Source organism: Narcine bancroftii, chromosome 8 (assembly GCF_036971445.1).
Source record: "Narcine bancroftii isolate sNarBan1 chromosome 8, sNarBan1.hap1, whole genome shotgun sequence".
NCBI lineage: Eukaryota > Metazoa > Chordata > Chondrichthyes > Torpediniformes > Narcinidae > Narcine > Narcine bancroftii.
In genome coordinates, this window is record NC_091476.1 from 158,321,366 (window position 1) to 158,339,489 (window position 18,124).

Sequence of the window (18,124 nt, forward strand, 5' to 3'; positions counted from 1 at the left end):
GTCGAAGTACTCGAGATGGCAGAGGTCGACAGCATCGAGTCCACGCTGCTGAAGATCCAGCTGCGCTGGATGGGTCACGTCTCCAGAATGGAGGACCATCGCCTTCCCAAGTTCGTGTTATATGGCGAGCTCTCCACTGGCCACCGTGACAGAGGTGCACCAAAGAAAAGGTACAAGGACTGCCTAAAGAAATCTCTTGGTGCCTGCCACATTGACCACCGCCAGTGGGCTGATAACGCCTCAAACCGTGCATCTTGGCGCCTCACAGTTTGGCGGGCAGCAACCTCCTTTGAAGAAGACCGCAGAGCCCACCTCACTGACAAAAGGCAAAGGAGGAAAAACCCCACACCCAACCCCAACCAACCAATTTTCCCTTGCAACCGCTGCAATCGTGTCTGCCTGTCCCGCATCGGACTTGTCAGCCACAAACGAGCCTGCAGCTGACGTGGACTTTTTACCCCCTCCATAAATCTTCGTCCGCGAAGCCAAGCCAAAGAAAAGATATTTTGTGTAAGGGTTTGTTGTGTTGGGTGCCACTTAGAAGGGGATAATGAGTAAATTGAACTATGCCATATTTTAATGTAAAATTACAGATAGAGTTTTCCCCATTCAAAGTACATAGAACAGCGATTCCGGTTTCCCTGCATAATACTGTGCTGAAACTTAAACGCTTGGGAGATATTTGTACAGGATGGTCTAGTCTCCAACTCATTTTGTAAGCCTACAATAAAGACCAACCTGCCTACCTGTCTCTATCAGTTTAAGGTTTGGGCAATCTTCCTGATGTATCATACAAGACATTTTAGAATCGGCAGCATTGGTCTGAAATGATCAATGCTTTGTGCGGAGAGCGACAATGGCTCTGCCCTTGATACACAGATTTTAACATTCACATTGGAAGTTCATGTGAGACTGGAGCCAAGAGATCAGGGGAACAGGGAGGACAAAGACTGCAGCTTGAGTCTCGCTTTTAAAATAGCAGGACTTTAGGAGAAGGTTAGTAGAAGCTGTTTTATTTTTAATACCAGTGAAGTTAAAAAATCTTAACAGAAATAAATGCTCTTTGCTACGTTGCAGTTTCATCAAATGGGGAAGTTTAAAATACAAGAGAGAACAAAATTGCATTTTCCTGTTCTATGTTGATTTCCAGTAGCACAGAACAGTTCTAAAAAGATGCAAGAAAGGTACATTTAATGTTTCATTTATTTAAAAAGTACATTTCATTTATTTTTCACGCCATTGTCTTTTTTTTATTTTATTTTTCACACTCTGAACCATACTGACCAAAATACACACAAACATTTCCCTCTTGAATATACACAGTGTCATTTTCTCCCAAATGTTTGCCTATTTGATTTTTATTTCTGATATTGCTTTTATGTCAAATTCACGTCCTAATTACAAATTCTTTTCATTCCTTGTATTCTCTCTAACTGTAAGGGGCACCGGCGACACTAATGGCGAAATGGCGACTCTCTGTCTTGTGGCAGAGAGAAGGCAATTTCATGTAATGTTACATGACAATAAAGGAACATTAAATTGAATATTTTCAATCTTTGTTTTGCGTTTTCTGTGCTCACTGACTGCTATGAGCCCAGAGGACCCCAAAACCCAGGAGCAATAGAAATTCACCAAGACAAATGGTTACTTAAACAAAAGTCATTTTTAATTTTCTTTAAACATAGAAACAGGATCAAACTTTAACTTATTACTATTAACTTAACCCCCTTATAATTCTAAGCACTCGTGTATGTAATGTGTACAAGTTCAGAGAAATTCATGGATTCACAGTCCAATCTCATTTCTCACTCCTCTAAGTTTACCTGTATTAGGCATTATACTGTGCACAGAATTTAACATTTATGAATTTTCACCAAGCTCTGCACTTTAATAGTTACTGCTCAGGAAGGTTTGTCGGTTTCGAAGAGATTTGTTGCTCATTGGACAAACACAAACTGGAGCCCTCCAATCAGCCCCTTCAGTGTCTTGCCGAAGAAACCTGCCCCATCAGAGTTTTCCCAAATGATGACCTCTTCTTTTGCAGGTCATCAGAGTTCCTTTTATTCCCTGTATTTCAGGTGAAACGCTCCAGCCAGAGCCATTTCCTATTGTATGCACCGCAAGGGTTTTCAACAGGCTGAACTCAGAACTCGCAACTTGTCTTCAAAATGGGGTTTCTACAAGCTGCCAGTTTGCCATGACTGCAGAAACCTCTCTCTCTCTCTCTCTCTGCAAAACAACATTACCTTCTTAGAACAGCAAACTGCATCCAGTCAGATTGTGGCATCGGACCCAAACATCTGAGTCAGTTCATTTGTTACTTTCAAAACTATAATCCATTTTACACCTGCTTTCGAAATTCTTTGGCAAAGCAGTCTCCTTGTGAGATCTGTATTGTGAAATGTTTGTGTTTGTTTGTTACACTACCCCCACAATCTATCTCCTTCAAAAACATATCTATATACAATATAAAATATGATATTATCCATTACACTGATATTCTGAATCCACTGCAACTTCAGGTTAATTTCTGAAATTCCTTATCCAAAAAATGCAAATCTACCAAGTATAAAAACCAACTGATTACCAGCAGACTGTAATATCTGGGTCATTTTATTAAACAGTTTGGAATCAACAAGATACTTTGAAACAATATTCAATGTTACAGGACTTTTTTCCATACACAGTTAAATCCGGTAAGTGATTAGTTTTTCTAGGGATGTTCTGTAGAAATCTATCAATTTCCCTTTGATCCTGCTGACTCCACAGATAAACAAGATGGTCCCATGACTTGAGGATAATGGTGCACATGAAATTTTTAAATTAATGCTGTAATCACTTTCCTCAATAAAATTTTCTTCCTTTGCCTTAGCCTCAGCTGTGTGATTTCTTCAAGAGCTGATAGTGCCCATGCGGTCAGCCCAGTGGCCAAACAACCTCTAAAACCAACTCTTCCAATCATTCTTTCCCCCAACTACTACTGAATGCTGCCTTCATTTGGTTGGATATCAAGATGGCATCTGATAAGCACATATTCTTCAGCCACTTTGCGGGTGGCAAAAGGTTTGATTTCAAAGGTTTGCATGCTCCATTTGCAAAATTAGGCAAATTTTAGCAGCTCTGGGAGCATGCACAAGCTGCATGTAGAGTAGGGCGAGGTGTCTGAAAATAGACATCGAGGACAATTGAAGGGCTGCCTCAAGGAGAATACACTTGCTCAGGGTGCTAATTTTCAACAAAGACTTCAATAAGATCATTGTTTGGGGACCCTCTGCTTCCAATAGGACATCCACACTGTAGTGCATGTCCACATGTAATTTCAGGATTGTCTTGGAAAATTTCCCGTCCCATAACCTTGACTGTCCATTTCACTCATGAATGCTGCCTGACCCATGTTCAAATTTAAATAAAAAGGCCCTTTCATAATCTTGACTTTTTCCAACACTATCCAACCTCTCCATCCATTTGATTTCAAACTTGGTACAAATCCAAACTTCTCTTTTTGATCTTTAGTGGTCAGATCTTCAGTTTCTCATTCCCCGGCATCTGTTCCTCATTTCTCAGCTACTCCACTTCTCATCCTTTGGTTTTCCTCAACTCATATTGTTGGCCCGGCTGTTTGAAGAAGCTCTGTAAATTGCATTGTGATTCTTCTCCACATGTTAAAGATGAAAGTTTTGCCTAACTCCATCCCCAGTTCTAGGCTCAGCTCTCTTTCAGAGGAGTTAAATCCACAACAAAATTACAAATGGTCATGACTCATTTTTCTATGCCTCTTTTTAATCCAATTAATTTTCAGTGTTCTCAGGTCCTGTGGAATGAATCCAAGTGACCGAGCCTCTATCATGCACTATAATGTGGGGAATCTCGGTGGTCCCTACCCAATTGGAAATTGCATCACCTGCCAATCAAGGTTGGACTCCAGCCACTCATTCTTTCTTTGGCTTGGCTTCGCGGACGAAGATTTATGGAGGGGGTAAAAGTCCACGTCAGCACTCAAATCACCAAGTGATTACTGGGCCGGACCCGCCAGCTTACTGTACTATAAAGTCCACCACCTGAAGCACCTCTTTTGCCCAGAGATAAACCCTGCTCCACTCCATATCATGAACTTCAGGCAGCACTGGAGCAGTCAATGGTAAGGTGTGCACTACATAGGGATTGAGGCTGTTGTACATTAGTGTTGTAGATAGCATCTGAGCCTTATTCACATTAGACAAGAAATGACAGGTTGTAGTCCTTGGTTGTGAGAAGTAAACAGTTGCTACTAACTGTAATCATTGTATCCATTGTATTGTGCTTGGATGAGTGTAAGTAGTTGCTAGTATCGGTAGTGTTGAGTCCGATGTGACTGATTATACTGTGTTGTGTGATTGAGAGTACTAGTGTGTGCTATTCCTGTTGCAATCCTCTGACGTGCATTTTAATAAAGATCCTTCCTGAGTTCAGCCTGTGTCCAGACTCATTGCTCTTTGAACCCACTAAAATTGTTTCCCTTCCCACACCACATGCACACAGCTTAGTGTTAGAAGGTCCAAGAAACATTTACTCTCAGAAGCGGGTCTGGTGAAAATGGGCTAGTTATTCAACATGAACACAGTGAATTATCCTAGAGGTCTTAATGATCTTCAAAGTAGGTGCACCTAACTTTTAATATCCTGTCCTTGAAATTTTTATCGTCTAGACAAAAAAAAAATTAAAGTTATATATCCCTCATCCTTGGCAGCAAGGTGAGAAACTGCAATAAAACAGCTGCACAAAAATAATGGCCACTATATGAGGACAGACTGCATGGAGTCTGCTAGAATGACAGGTAGGCACATAGGACAAAATGAAATGAGGTCATGGGCTATTTTCACAGTGATTTCTTCCAGATTACACGTGATAATGGAAAAGAATTAACCCTGATGCCACTACCTCATACACAGAGTATAATGACTTTTCACTTTTCCTATGTGTCTGTACAAGCATTCACGCACGCACATTTATCATGGTAGAATAGAGTAATGGGAGGGAATTTTTGCCTAAAAAGAGTTAAAATGTGTGGTGTGCAGTCGTACAGAAAGCAGATGAAAGACTTAAAGACTGATCAACAGGCTTTACTCCACTTAAAGTCCCTGCTGCAATTAGCTGCAGTTAGCTGTGCTTGCTCCATGTGACTGGGCCGGATGTGGCTTATATTCCGGAGGATGATTGGCAGCCGACCGTATGTGGCTTGGTCCATTCAGGTTGGTTGATTGACAGCCGGCCAGGTGTTGTCTGGTCCTCAAGTGCTCTTCCTGCAGGTACACAGGTCGTCCCCTGCAGTCAGCTAGTGGTGTAGCACCATAAAATGCCAATATTATTTTTTCCAAATGCATGAAAGAATATGCCAGCAAATAAAAGAAAAACTGTGACTTTCACAAAAGAGATTTGTTTTTAAACATTGTGCAGATAGTCAACAGTCACCAGGAGAGTCGTCTCAGTACCTCATTACATAATGATGTTCAGCCTCTTCCCAATCACCTCTTCCTCATTCTATGAGGACGATGCATTCTTGTGGCCAGTTTGGTGATCATAGGTACAACATAAATTAAGCCAGTCACCTTTCATTTGTTGTGGCTGTTAAATGGAAAAAAAATTCTTAGCTGGAAACAGTGGATCCTTTATGTAAGAGAATTGGTTTCTCTCCGTAGCTTATAACATGTGTGGAGAGAAGCCATAAAATGAGGCGGAGGCTTCTTATCATCATCCAATCTAGACAATCTAATTTGAATAATGTGTCTAAATAATGGGTTGACTCATTTTCTTGATTCATACCTGGTGTCTCCTGGAAGGTATTTTACATTTTACAATATCGTTTCACATCATAGCCAAACCTTCCCGTGTCCTTCTTAACTCTTAAAGCATCTCAGACCATGATATCCAGCCAAAAGAACGTTTAAACGCTTTAGCTATTTGAATTTACAATTGATTTTTTTTAAAATAAAGGTAAAATCCAAAGTTATTCATGATTGGGATACAAATCATTAAATTTGAACAATGAAGATATACGTGCAAAGTAACAGTGGGGTAGTGACCAGGTTGCTAGACAGAGAATGGATCGGTTAGTCTATCAGGTAATATCACTTTAAAAAATACTACATTTCCATGGATCAAACTGGCCTTACTCCTCAATTTAAAGTGCTTATATTTAAACAACATTTGCTGAAATTGAGAAATGATCACCTAACATTTAGCATTAATGAGATCATATGTTCACTATCCACTTCAATAATCTGCATTGCGTTTAATTTCTCAGAATCAAAGTGGGAATTGTTCAGTTCTCTAAACTCTGCCAGCACTTGGAAAATCTGACAGCATCACTAAAACATCTCGTATATGCAAAACTAGATATGGCATGAAATCCAGGAAGTGAGAGCGAGCAGAAAAAGGGTTAATTCTTTCAAGACTCCAGACACAATTCTGCAATTAAAATGAAAAGAAAAACCCGAGACTGTTTTGGTGGAATGCAGTCCTCCCACTTGTGTGCCATGCTAGCAAGATCATCTATAGATATGTACTTCAAAAACATTACTTACCTCTGGTGTTTTGGCTCCAGTCCTGACAGTAGGCGCCAAAGAGAAATTAAACCTTTCATGGGACATCCACTGACCACATTTATGGAGAGGATTTGGCCCCCTGTGTATATGGAATGTTGAAATGCCATTACACACAATTATTTTATTTGTTTAGTCCTTAAAAATTCTCACTTTTAAATGGAATTAATGTTTAAAAATGCAAGATTCTGTATAAATGATTTATAGACTCTAATATCCAGAATCCCCAAACACAAAAATACTTCATATTTGAAACTGCCAACAAAAAGCCATTGAAATGTTTACACTGTTCAGCCTTTATACAAGGGATCACAGAGTAATTGGATCACATCATATCATTACCACTTGTCTGCAAACATTGAACAAAAACGTCACTCATAGTTCAGCCATTTTCATCATGTACATCTCTTTGGGAAACCACTTCATTGTGTGGTGTCTTCTGTGCAGTAGAGGGAGTGCTTAAAAAACAGAAGCTCATCTCTTAAAGGAACTTCACCCAACAAAATTACCAATTTCCTTCCCTTTCAATATCAGCAAAAATATGTATAAAATTGAAGTCAAGAAAATGCAATTCGACAGCAAAACAACACAACTAACATTTTATTTTCCTGTTGCTTTCCTCACTTATTATGAGCAATCCATTTCCAGTGCAAATTGAATTATCACCCGTGGATGGTAACATTCTGACCACAGCGCGTCAGTTTCTGTATCATTTGAGAAAATTTCTGATTCCAAAAAAATCTTTATTTGGTTCATTTGTTGACTGTATGACATGGCACATAATCTCAGTGATTCATCATATGAATAAAAATGAAGTTGGCCCAATACTAGTCACGATTTGACATAACAAACACCTTCTTTGTGTGACATCTCATATCAACCACTTTGAAATGGTGATCATAAAGACAATACGAAGTTGCTTCCTTTTGTCCTTAACGTACAACTTTGGATGTTTGTGCATTGCAAAGATTGTTCTCAACTTTGAAATTAAGATATCCCATTTGCAAATGGACTACCCTCAGTGGGTAACTTGGATGACATGGACAAGGCCATCTCCATCCACATCCCACATATTCCCATGGCCACCCCATATACACCCTTGGCATTTCTGGAAGTTGCTTGCTTTCCTTCAAGACATTCTGCAACATCTATTGCTAAAAGGAGGCTCTCGTAACTTGCTTGATACAAGATTTACCAGAGCTCTAATTTGCTTCAGAAGAAACTGCTCTTCTTTTTGGTCAATCAATAACTCTCCACAAAGAGTCATGTTACTCCAGCTGCTGAATTGCTTTATTTCCTGTACAATAGGGGAGAACATTTTCTTTTCAATCCATGTTTGTGTGTCTGAGAGAGGGGAAAACCACTTCAGTCTACAGGGTTGTGACTACAGAAGTCTACACATTTTTCAGTAAAGGCATAACTGCACCGGATATTGGTTGCTCACATGGAATGGACCAATTCAGAGTAGTCCTAGTTCACCCATATTCCAATTGCAGCCAATGTTAACACCTACATCTGACGAACACCAAATATATGTTGCAGGGACGTGACCCATGAATCTCATGAAATTGTAGAGAAACAAATAAGCAATATTAATAGACAAGTCTTCTTTGTCAACTTGTGAATGTTAATTCTTTAATTTGGAAAAGGACCATGATGCAAAAGTTGATATCATTAGGACCTAGATAATCTACGCCACTAGAAATTCTTGGATCAAATGATTTAATTTGGAAAAGGACCATGATGCAAAAGTTGATATCATTAGGACCTAGATAATCTAGGCCACTAGAAATTCTTGGATCAAATGATTTAATTTGGAAAAGGACCATGATGCAAAAGTTGATATCATTAGGACCTAGATAATCTAGGCCACTAGAAATTCTTGGATCAAATGATTTAATTTGGAAAAGGACCATGATGCAAAAGTTGATATCATTAGGACCTAGATAATCTAGGTCACTAGAAATTCTTGGATCAAATGATTTAATTTGGAAAAGGACCATGATGCAAAAGTTGATATCATTAGGACCTAGATAATCTAGGACACTAGAAATTCTTGGATCAAATGATTCATCATCACTGGAAGATGCCGACAAATATTCATAATGGAATTTTTATTTTCAAACCTTGATGAAGAGAATTGCTTCTAACTATGTGATATGTTTAAGATTGTGGTGAGCAACTGTCCTCCGAGCAAAGCGTGAGATATGTTGAGCAGGACTGAACATAGAGAAATAAAAACAGGAAACAAGGAATGGTTTGTATAAATGGCTAGTTCTGAATCCAGTTAAATGAAGTTGCTCCATTTTTTTCAGGTACAGGAAAAGCCACATTCTCTTTGCATACAGCCATTTGTAAACTAAGTGAAAAGGTCAATCATATTGTAACAATTTTCCTGTTATGGTTGGCCATTTGTGATCCATTTTCATCAGACCACTAGAGGGAATCCACAACATTAGAATTGCAGCTTCTCTAGAAGAAACCCCTCCCAATAAGTGTTTCACAACATTGCTCAAAATAGAGAAAACAAATAGAGACCAAAATAACTTGCTGATGGAAGCAAAAGACAAGACCCTGGAAATGAAAGAGGTTTTTGCATTAATATTTTCCAAGCAAGATGACTTTGACAGAAATATGCAAAATCAAGAGGATGATGGGATATTGGATACATTTTTTTGTTTGTTTTAAATTGCTAGAAATTATAATAATTGTATGTATTCCTACCTCAAGATTCTTGGCTGGAAGGAGGGGCATAAATTTGTGGCCACAATCTTTCATTCTTCTTTGGGTAAGTAAATATACCAGGAAGCCTGGAGAATCATGACTAATTCTCTCTTTCAAAAAAAAATCTAATTACAGACACATTAGTTGGGAGAGAAATATATAATCCAATAAAAAATGAAGTCACTAAAAAAGCATGGAGAAGTTAAAAAAAATGGAGAAGTAAAAAAGACCAAAATAATTCAATGATTTTTAACATAACCATTGTGATGTGCTGAGGTAGCACAAAACTCAAAAGACTGTACAACAGGCTTTATTCCAGTAAAAGTCTGAGCACCAGTTCAAGCCTTGGTGGCTCAGGAGGGGCCAGATCAGGTTTATATTCAGGTCAGCTGATTGACCGGCAGCCAGGTGGAGTCAGCCCCTTAAGTGGTCTTCTTGCAGGTACAGAGATCGCCCCCTTCAGTAGGCTGGTGGTCATATCACCACAACCATGTTTGTCCAACTTGCCTAATTTTTCAATGGGGTAATAGAGAGTGGGCTATGCACCTTATTTTCAATGATAATGAGTTTACTGTCAGATACATTGTACAATATATGTATGCACCAAAATGAACCAAAAGAAGCATTTGATAGGACATCATCTGAACTGGTTGTGAAATCTGCTGAGATTTAAAATGAAAATTGTGAGATTTTGCTTCTTAGGCACCTGTCTGAGCTAGGTACTAAGAATGAGAAATACAAAACTAGAAATGAAATATTACTGCATTTATGAGTGCAGTGCACATCTGGCCAGCATTCTTTAGTAACCTACAAATCTTTGGCTTGGCTTCGCGGACGAAGATTTATGGAGGGGGTAAAAAGTCCACGTCAGCTGCAGGCTCGTTTGTGGCTGACAAGTCCGATGCGGGACAGGCAGACACGATTGCAGTGGTTGCAAGGGAAAATTGGTTGGTTGGGGTTGGGTGTTGGGTTTTTCCTCCTTTGCCTTTTGTCAGTGAGGTGGGCTCTGCGGTCTTCTTCAAAGGAGGTTGCTGCCCACCAAACTGTGAGGCGCCAAGATGCACGGTTTGAGGCGTTATCAGCCCACTGGCGGTGGTCAATGTGGCAGGCACCAAGAGATTTCTTTAGGCAGTCCTTGTACCTTTTCTTTGGTGCACCTCTGTCATGGTGGCCAGTGGAGAGCTCGCCATATAACACGATCTTGGGAAGGCGATGGTCCTCCATTCTGGAGACGTGACCCATCCAGCGCAGCTGGATCTTCAGCAGCGTGGACCCGATGCTGTCGACCTCTGCCATCTCGAGTACTTCGACGTTAGGGGTGTAAGCGCTCCAATGGATGTTGAGGATGGAGCGGAGACAACGCTGGTGGAAGCGTTCTAGGAGCCGTAGGTGGTGCCGGTAGAGGACCCATGATTCGGAGCCGAACAGGTGTGTGGGTATGACAACGGCTCTGTATACGCTTATCTTTGTGAGGTTTTTCAGTTGGTTGTTTTTCCAGACTCTTTTGTGTAGTCTTCCAAAGGCGCTATTTGCCTTGGCGAGTCTGTTGTCTATCTCATTGTCGATCCTTGCATCTGATGAAATGGTGCAGCCGAGATAGGTAAACTGGTTGACCGTTTTGAGTTTTGTGTGCCCGGGTTACTCCATCGGGTAACCTACAAATACCTCCTCCTTAAATCAGCAGTGTTGAAAACAAATAATATGCTTCCGGGAACATGAACATATTCCTATTATGTCATACACTGTGAATATCTCAGCTTTTAAATTTAAGCCAAAGGCATGCCACATGAAGTCACTATATCTTCACCTCTTTTACTGGTGATCAGTTTTTGCTGTGAAAGGAAATATCTGCAAATTGGGGCTCATTCGAACTTTCAGATATTTTACAGAAACAGTTTTAACTGTCTGCTCATCGCCCCCTTCTCTCAAAGATATTCCCTGTGGTGGGTTTGCTGAGATCTTCATTTCTCAGACTAGCGATGGCATTACTCTTTGCTGCAGTACTTTATGGGCAGTCCACTAGCTTTATGTATTCCAACATTGTCAGCTGTAAATATTGCAAAACATCCCTAAAAGGAAACTATTAAATACATGAAATATTAGGGAATAATTATAATTTCCATTATTATTTTCCTATTAACTACTGGTAATTAATTCTTCCTAGACTAGAAGTGCCCAACTCCAACTCCTGCAATTCATTCCTAACTCAAACATTGCATAACTTAATCCAAAAAATACTACATTCTGGTAAAGACTGGTATAATGTCACCCAGCAGACATACCTCCCTTTCTTTTAAATGCTCTTACTTCATAGACACTGCCTGTCCCACTGTGTATTTCAGATTTCCAAAATATTTTACATTTATATTATGATTTACTACAGAGAAAGGGTCAAATCATTTAATGGACACATTTAACGCCGAGGAAATCAACACATTGATGAAAACAAATGTTATTTTTACAAGAATCTCCACATGGTATCTTGTGAATTCCAAGTAAGTAATTACGAGGGCTGGAATCTCCGTAACATTACTTTTTATTGTGTATCCATGCTGTATTTTTCAAATCCAAGCCATTATGGTTTCAATAATGATATCAAAACACATGTGCAAGGTTAAATTCAAGCGATCTCATGAGAAAGAACTTCTAATAGCATACTATTGGGGTGATCACGGAGGACTGAAATCCAGGGGCACCCAGGTTCCCTTCCCTCACTTGTGTGACCTTCAAGTCCAAAATCTGGGAAACCCCAAGACTACACAAGTGAGAGAATGTAATCTTCGTTACATTCACTTCTGCAGAAGCATAGCATAGAATTGCATTTTCTGCTCATGTGACCTCAGCCTTAAAAACTTCATGTAAGCAAGGCTAATTATCATACTGGAGTTTCAGGTAGTTATGGTAGGAGCCAATTATTAAAAGGAGGTTGAAGTTTGAGAATTGAATGCTCAGGAGGAGAGCAGCAAGTATGGTGAAGGGGGAGTAGTTCCTATAATTAGCTCTTTTCACATGGAGTGAGGGCTTTGCCATTTTCTCCAAGTCCTACATTCAAGGAAGTTACTCATCTTGTTGAATGAGCCTGGAAGACAACTGGCCTGGTTGAGCTGATGGTAGACTGCTTCCTGTTTCTTGAGGACAGTCTCTTCTCCAAGAAAAGATTTCAATAACTAAGGGGATATTCATCCCTGTTAAACATGGACAATCGCACACATTTCACTTGTTGAATTCATATGGTGTACATTTCATTCTGGAAGTATCAGAAAGGTTCCAACTTTCCTTTCGTGCAGATTACTAACCAGAGGAGTAGCTGAAAAATTGGCACTGCACAGACTAATTTTCTGTATTATGCATCAAGCCCCTCAGAGCTGGTGGTTTTCACCATTCGAGGCAAAAGCAATACATTAAATGTAGGCTTCCCACTTCAAGTCGAACATTGAAATAATAGATGGCAATATTAAAACTAGAATAAGAATATCCAAATACATTTCAATGCGGATTGAATAAATTGGTCTGGAGATGGTTAGAGTAATTTTCCATTTGAGCATGGGAATCGTACTCTATTTTTCCATACCTGTTAGGAGATCATCACTCATCAGATTAGATAACAATTTGTTCAATGGAATTCTTCCTGCTAGAAGAAAATAACTACTGTCTCAGAGTAGAAATTTCTCCTTGGCCTCAAGTGCAAAATACATAACTTTGCAGCATCACCTCACTTCACTTCACGGTGCTTTTTAAATTTCATTCTGTTGAAGTGTACAGAGCACAATATTGAAAGAAGTGTAAAACTGGAGGCAGTTTCGACATTACACAAGGATGAATTGCCACCTAAAGAGGTTTATTTTCTCTTTAACCATGACCAAGTTGCAGGACTCCAAGAAATTGGTTGCAAATATTGCAAAGCTTCAATCCTTCTTTTTTATTTGGACTGATTCAAAGGACTAAGATAGTAATTAACAATAGCAAGCATTTGTTTTAATTTATTGAAAAGCAGAAAAAATGGTAAAGATTAAACTTTTGTTATGGATATATTTAATACACCAATTATCGACAGGTGCTTCTGTGTAACTCGGTAGAGTGTCTGCTGTAAATGACAAAAACACCTATAGAGAGGAGGAAAGCCTCTTCCAATTGGCCATGCCATGAAGAGAACTTGCAATATTTGAAGATGACAGACATAGACAACACTTGCTTTGAAGTTGGTAAACTTTATTAATAATGCATTGAACAAGTCAGGGGAGAAATTCCTCTCATTGCCTGAAATATTTTCACAACTTGAAAACTATTTCCTATCATGGTCTTTTAAAGCTGATATTGGAATCCCCTCTGCTCAGTTCCTCCTTCTCCTCCCCATACCCTGATCCTATGCTGTTTCTTCAGTGTAATGACATGGTTGAATTTCTCTACAGAGTACAATAAATTATGCTAAAGATGTTATTATACGTACTGACACCGAGTTTAATGATTTAATTTTGCACTTCACCAGTGAGATGTTATTAATCTGGATATAACTGAATATCATGGATATTAGTAATTGAATACACACATTTTTGTTAAAAGGATACTCAGTACTACTGTTGGTAAATTATTTTTGGCATCAGCCAGAGATGGACTTCAACTTGGGGTTTCCTAAAAGCAGTCCATATACCTGGCACCTATGGGGTTTGGTAGATGCCAGTTAATTATTAAGACTTACTCTTACAATGCCAAACTTGCATTTAGAACAAACAGTTTAAAAGACAAAAATACTTTGCTATATGGGAACTAGTTGCAAGTGTCGCCTGGCACGTATTAAATGGATACTACTTTGACCATTTTAAATATGTGTTGTCGGAGGGGTCATGAGCTTGGAGGGGCAGGCGACCAGGAGCAAGTAGGAAGTCTGTGGTCGAGGTGCTACGAGCTTCAATGGGCAGGCAGCTGGGGCCAACGTGTGAGTTCATGACCGAAGAGTCGGGAGCTCCAGCCTGCGGGCAGCCAGAACCGACATGAGAGACTCGTGTCAACTTTTATACGCAATATATGGAAAATATCAGATTTTGGGCCAAAGATTGCGGGGGGGGGTCAACATTTTCATGGTATCAACTTTTACATGAGTATATATGGAACCTTTTTTTTTAAACCTATTATTTTCTGGGTTTTTTTACTGCTTGGATGAGACTGCCAGTTGCTTGAATTCAAGATACCAGGGGGTTTTTCTATATATATTGTCAGTTTCCCTGGTGAAGTGATGTTTGTTCTCAAAACCTCTGCTGCACACTGTGGTGTGGGAATCCTAGCTGGAAGATGCTTCTGGTGAACCGGAAATTTTCATCTCCACCTTTTTTACTTCAGGATAGCCAGAGGAGCCACTTTTGTTAACCTTGCGCAGAGAGTGGCACTGTGGAAACAGGAGTGAAAAATGGGTCCCCCACAAGACCTCCGGACTTCAGTAGCAGTAAACACATATTTAAGCAATGGACTGCAGATGAGATTTAAAATACTGATAGTTTTATAACTTGTTCCACATGAGTACTGGTGCCTAGCAACACTGATCAAACACATGAAGTGGTAGAAACAATTTTTTTTAAATCATGTTTTTAAACCAGCCCACTTACTGACATTTTGTTTGAGCTGGTATGTCAGATCAATCAATCAAACAGAGGAAATTGTGTGGCAATTCATCACCATTAAGCTCTGCGTGATTTCCACAACTGCATTCTCTTGATTTATATCCAATACAGGCTGATCTAAATGGACTTGTGTTTTCTCATATCCTTTTAGATCATGATTTAAAATATATAGTAAGCACCTGACAGGACGAGAAACCAAAACACTGCTGGTTTCACAACAATTAATATTTAGAAATAAGCTATGGATGTCAGACTCGGCCACACTGGAACAGTTCACGCTCAGTGGGTGCAATATACAGATGGAAACTATTTTACTGGATTCACGCAGTTGCCTTGTGACCTCGGTGGAAAAGCCTCTTCCATGGCTGACCAATGCCACAAGTGGGAAATAGCATGAATCTGCACTTTGCACAACAGCTCCATAATTAATGTCAGAGATAATAAATATATAATTCAGCAAGTTGAACTTTAATTACTTCAAGACATTTTGGTCCTGGATCATTACAGCAAGCTGCAATAAGATTTTGCTGCTAGTTTAATAGGCTTGCATTGTTGAGTGTTTTCAATTAATTTTGAGACAACGAGAGGTGTTTAATCTATCTCTTGTTTGGCTGAATATTTCTTCCTGACACTTCCTTGCCACATTGGCAAGATGTGAAATATGAACCACCAATAAAGAATATCTGAAATAGTCAGCATCAAATTCAAGGGCTGATACTGACGACCACAGCAAACACCATCATTATTAAAGGTCTCAACTTGGCATATGAAGCAAGAAAGCCCTTTGTCTGCAAATAGATCGCCAAGAGGATGATGATTGGGGGAAAAAAAGTATCAGAGAGAATAACAAGTCAAAGAAATATTGGTCTCTGTGCAAGCAGGACTTCTTGGAATTTCCAAAATTGTTTCACAATCAAATCAGCTACCCTGCGCTGCAGGGTAACGGAAACCTTTTGCGTGAAACCGGCAGATGATCAGTTACAAGGAGCCAAAATAGTTGACAAGTATTCATCAGAGATGGTTCTGTACTTGAAGCTACACAAAAAAAAAAACTTTACAACACCAGTAGTGATAAGAGTTGAGGTCGGAGGAATGGAGAGTGGAGTCTTCTTGCATTATGTTACAATGTGAGGATGTATTCGTGTATAACAGCAAATAAAACACCTTTTCTGTAGATCTTAGTTCATAAACATCAAAATTATGTGCCTTTACTTTGATGCTTATGACATGAATTGTGCATAATATTATTTATCAAAACTTCTTGCTTTGATACGCAACTGAATTTCTCAAATTTTGAAAGTACAAGATGGGCTCAGATAAGCTGGACGGAGATGAGTCCGGTACTTCCAGGTTAGAAACGATCAGCTCCATTCTGCATTGCATCCAGGCCTCCTGCCAGGACCTGGCAACTTTCTTTTAAAGTAAAAACACAAAGCTGAGAAACTCAGCAGGTCAAACAGTGTACTTTATATAGCAAGGATAAATAACCAATGTTCTGGGCTTGAGCAAAATATAGGTAGACAGGGAGGAGCACAATCCCACAGGCTGGAGGTAATAGGTGGATAAGGGAGGTGGGCACACTAGCAAACAGGGGAGGGGTCTCTATAAAGAGCACTGTTTGATCTACTGAAATTTCCTAACTTTTGTGTTTTTACTTCAATCATGGTGTCTGCAGACTTCCATGTTTTACAACTTTCTTCTAAAGGCCTTTGCACAGAGAGAACTTGTTTTTACTTCAATCATGGTGTCTGCAGACTTCCATGTTTTACAACTCTCTTCTAAAGGCCTTTGCACAGAGAGAACTTTCTTTCTCCCTGTCATCATGCCCAGTCTTTAACATTTGGTAGTCACAAGCCCCCTTGTTTATAGGACCATGTTAACTTGTCCAAAGCCACTCTTTTTCTTACTCTTCCATAAAAATTTTCCTATTAATTTCAAAAAATAAATTCCTGATAAGGGAATAGGTAACGATTGAAAAAAAATACTGTAATCTCAGAAATATGTTCATTTTTATACAGTTTACCTGCCCTATCAAAGTTAAAGGTAAGTCCTTTCATTTTTCTAGATCGCCTTGTACTTTTTGATAATTTAATTTAAACAGATGATTTAAATTATTGTCTATTCTAATACTCAGATAATGAATTGCCTGCATCTGCCAATTAAAAGGAAGTTCATGTTTACAATGTGTATAATCAGCTGTATTCATTGGTATTACTTCACTTTTATCAGTCTTAACTTTATATCCTGATTCTATACAGTCTTCTTTCAATTTAGTATGTAACATTTTTATTGACTTTTCGGATTGTGTTAAATACACAATAGCATCCGCAAATAGGCTTATTTTAAATTCTTCACTTATTTTTACAATGGGTGGCATCTTAGGATATGTAATTTTCTCTTCACTACTTGAACGGTTTGCAATACTTTCATGTCCCAAGAATGCAAAACAGGCATTGACCACCACAACCAGCACCTCCTGTTGCTTTCACATTACAGGTCTGAAGGGTCTTCTGATCCCCATGGACCCAGGGCATCACACAAGCTTTACACATTTTCATCAAAGCCCCCAGTGCAACACTGAGAAAACCTCTTGTGAAATGTTTTAGGACTCCCTTATGGTCCTAGTGCCGCCCATTCTCTCTAAATTGCCACTTCCAAAGGCTGCCATCTATGGCTCCCTCCCTATACACCTACCTGCAACCATGGCTCTATGCTTCATAACCTAGCTTCTTGTCAGTCCTTAGAAATCAATACAGCCAGAGTGATGGGGATTAACATCTGGGGCTACTGTTGTAATTGTTGCAAGGGGTCCCCGCACTTGTGAAAAACATGGGTTCTCAAGGTGGGTGCTATTACATTTCTACTTCAAATTAAAGCACATCATGAAAGCTTTTAAATACAGTGAAACACCTGTTATCTAGCATGTATGGGGATTGTTAGATGCAGAATAAGTGAATTTTCTGGTAGCTTGACACTCTGTGTTACATGATTGGCTAACTAATGGTGAAGCATGCCAATTTTAAACTACCATATTTTTACCTATTTATTTTCCATGATTTTTTTTTGCCAGTTCCTTGAATTCCAGGCAACAGGAATTTTACTGTAATTACCCGCTTTACCACACCCTAAAATGGAGATTCTGTTTGTAAACTAGTGTATATCTATGACTGTAAAATCTGCAGGACCTCCTATTGGGAAACGACAATAATG

At 39.3% G+C, this 18,124-nt stretch overlaps 1 long non-coding RNA gene across 1 annotated transcript; it reads right to left on the reverse strand.

The window, feature by feature from the left end:
* Positions 1–1,273: 1,273 nt before the first annotated feature.
* On the reverse strand, positions 1,274–6,654 carry LOC138741923 (uncharacterized). Its single transcript, XR_011343889.1, has 3 exons — positions 6,561–6,654; positions 5,469–5,601; positions 1,274–5,311 (listed from the first exon to the last, which is right to left on the reverse strand). It is a non-coding gene; the product is annotated as an uncharacterized lncRNA (long non-coding RNA).
* Between the last annotated feature and the right edge of the window lie 11,470 nt (positions 6,655–18,124).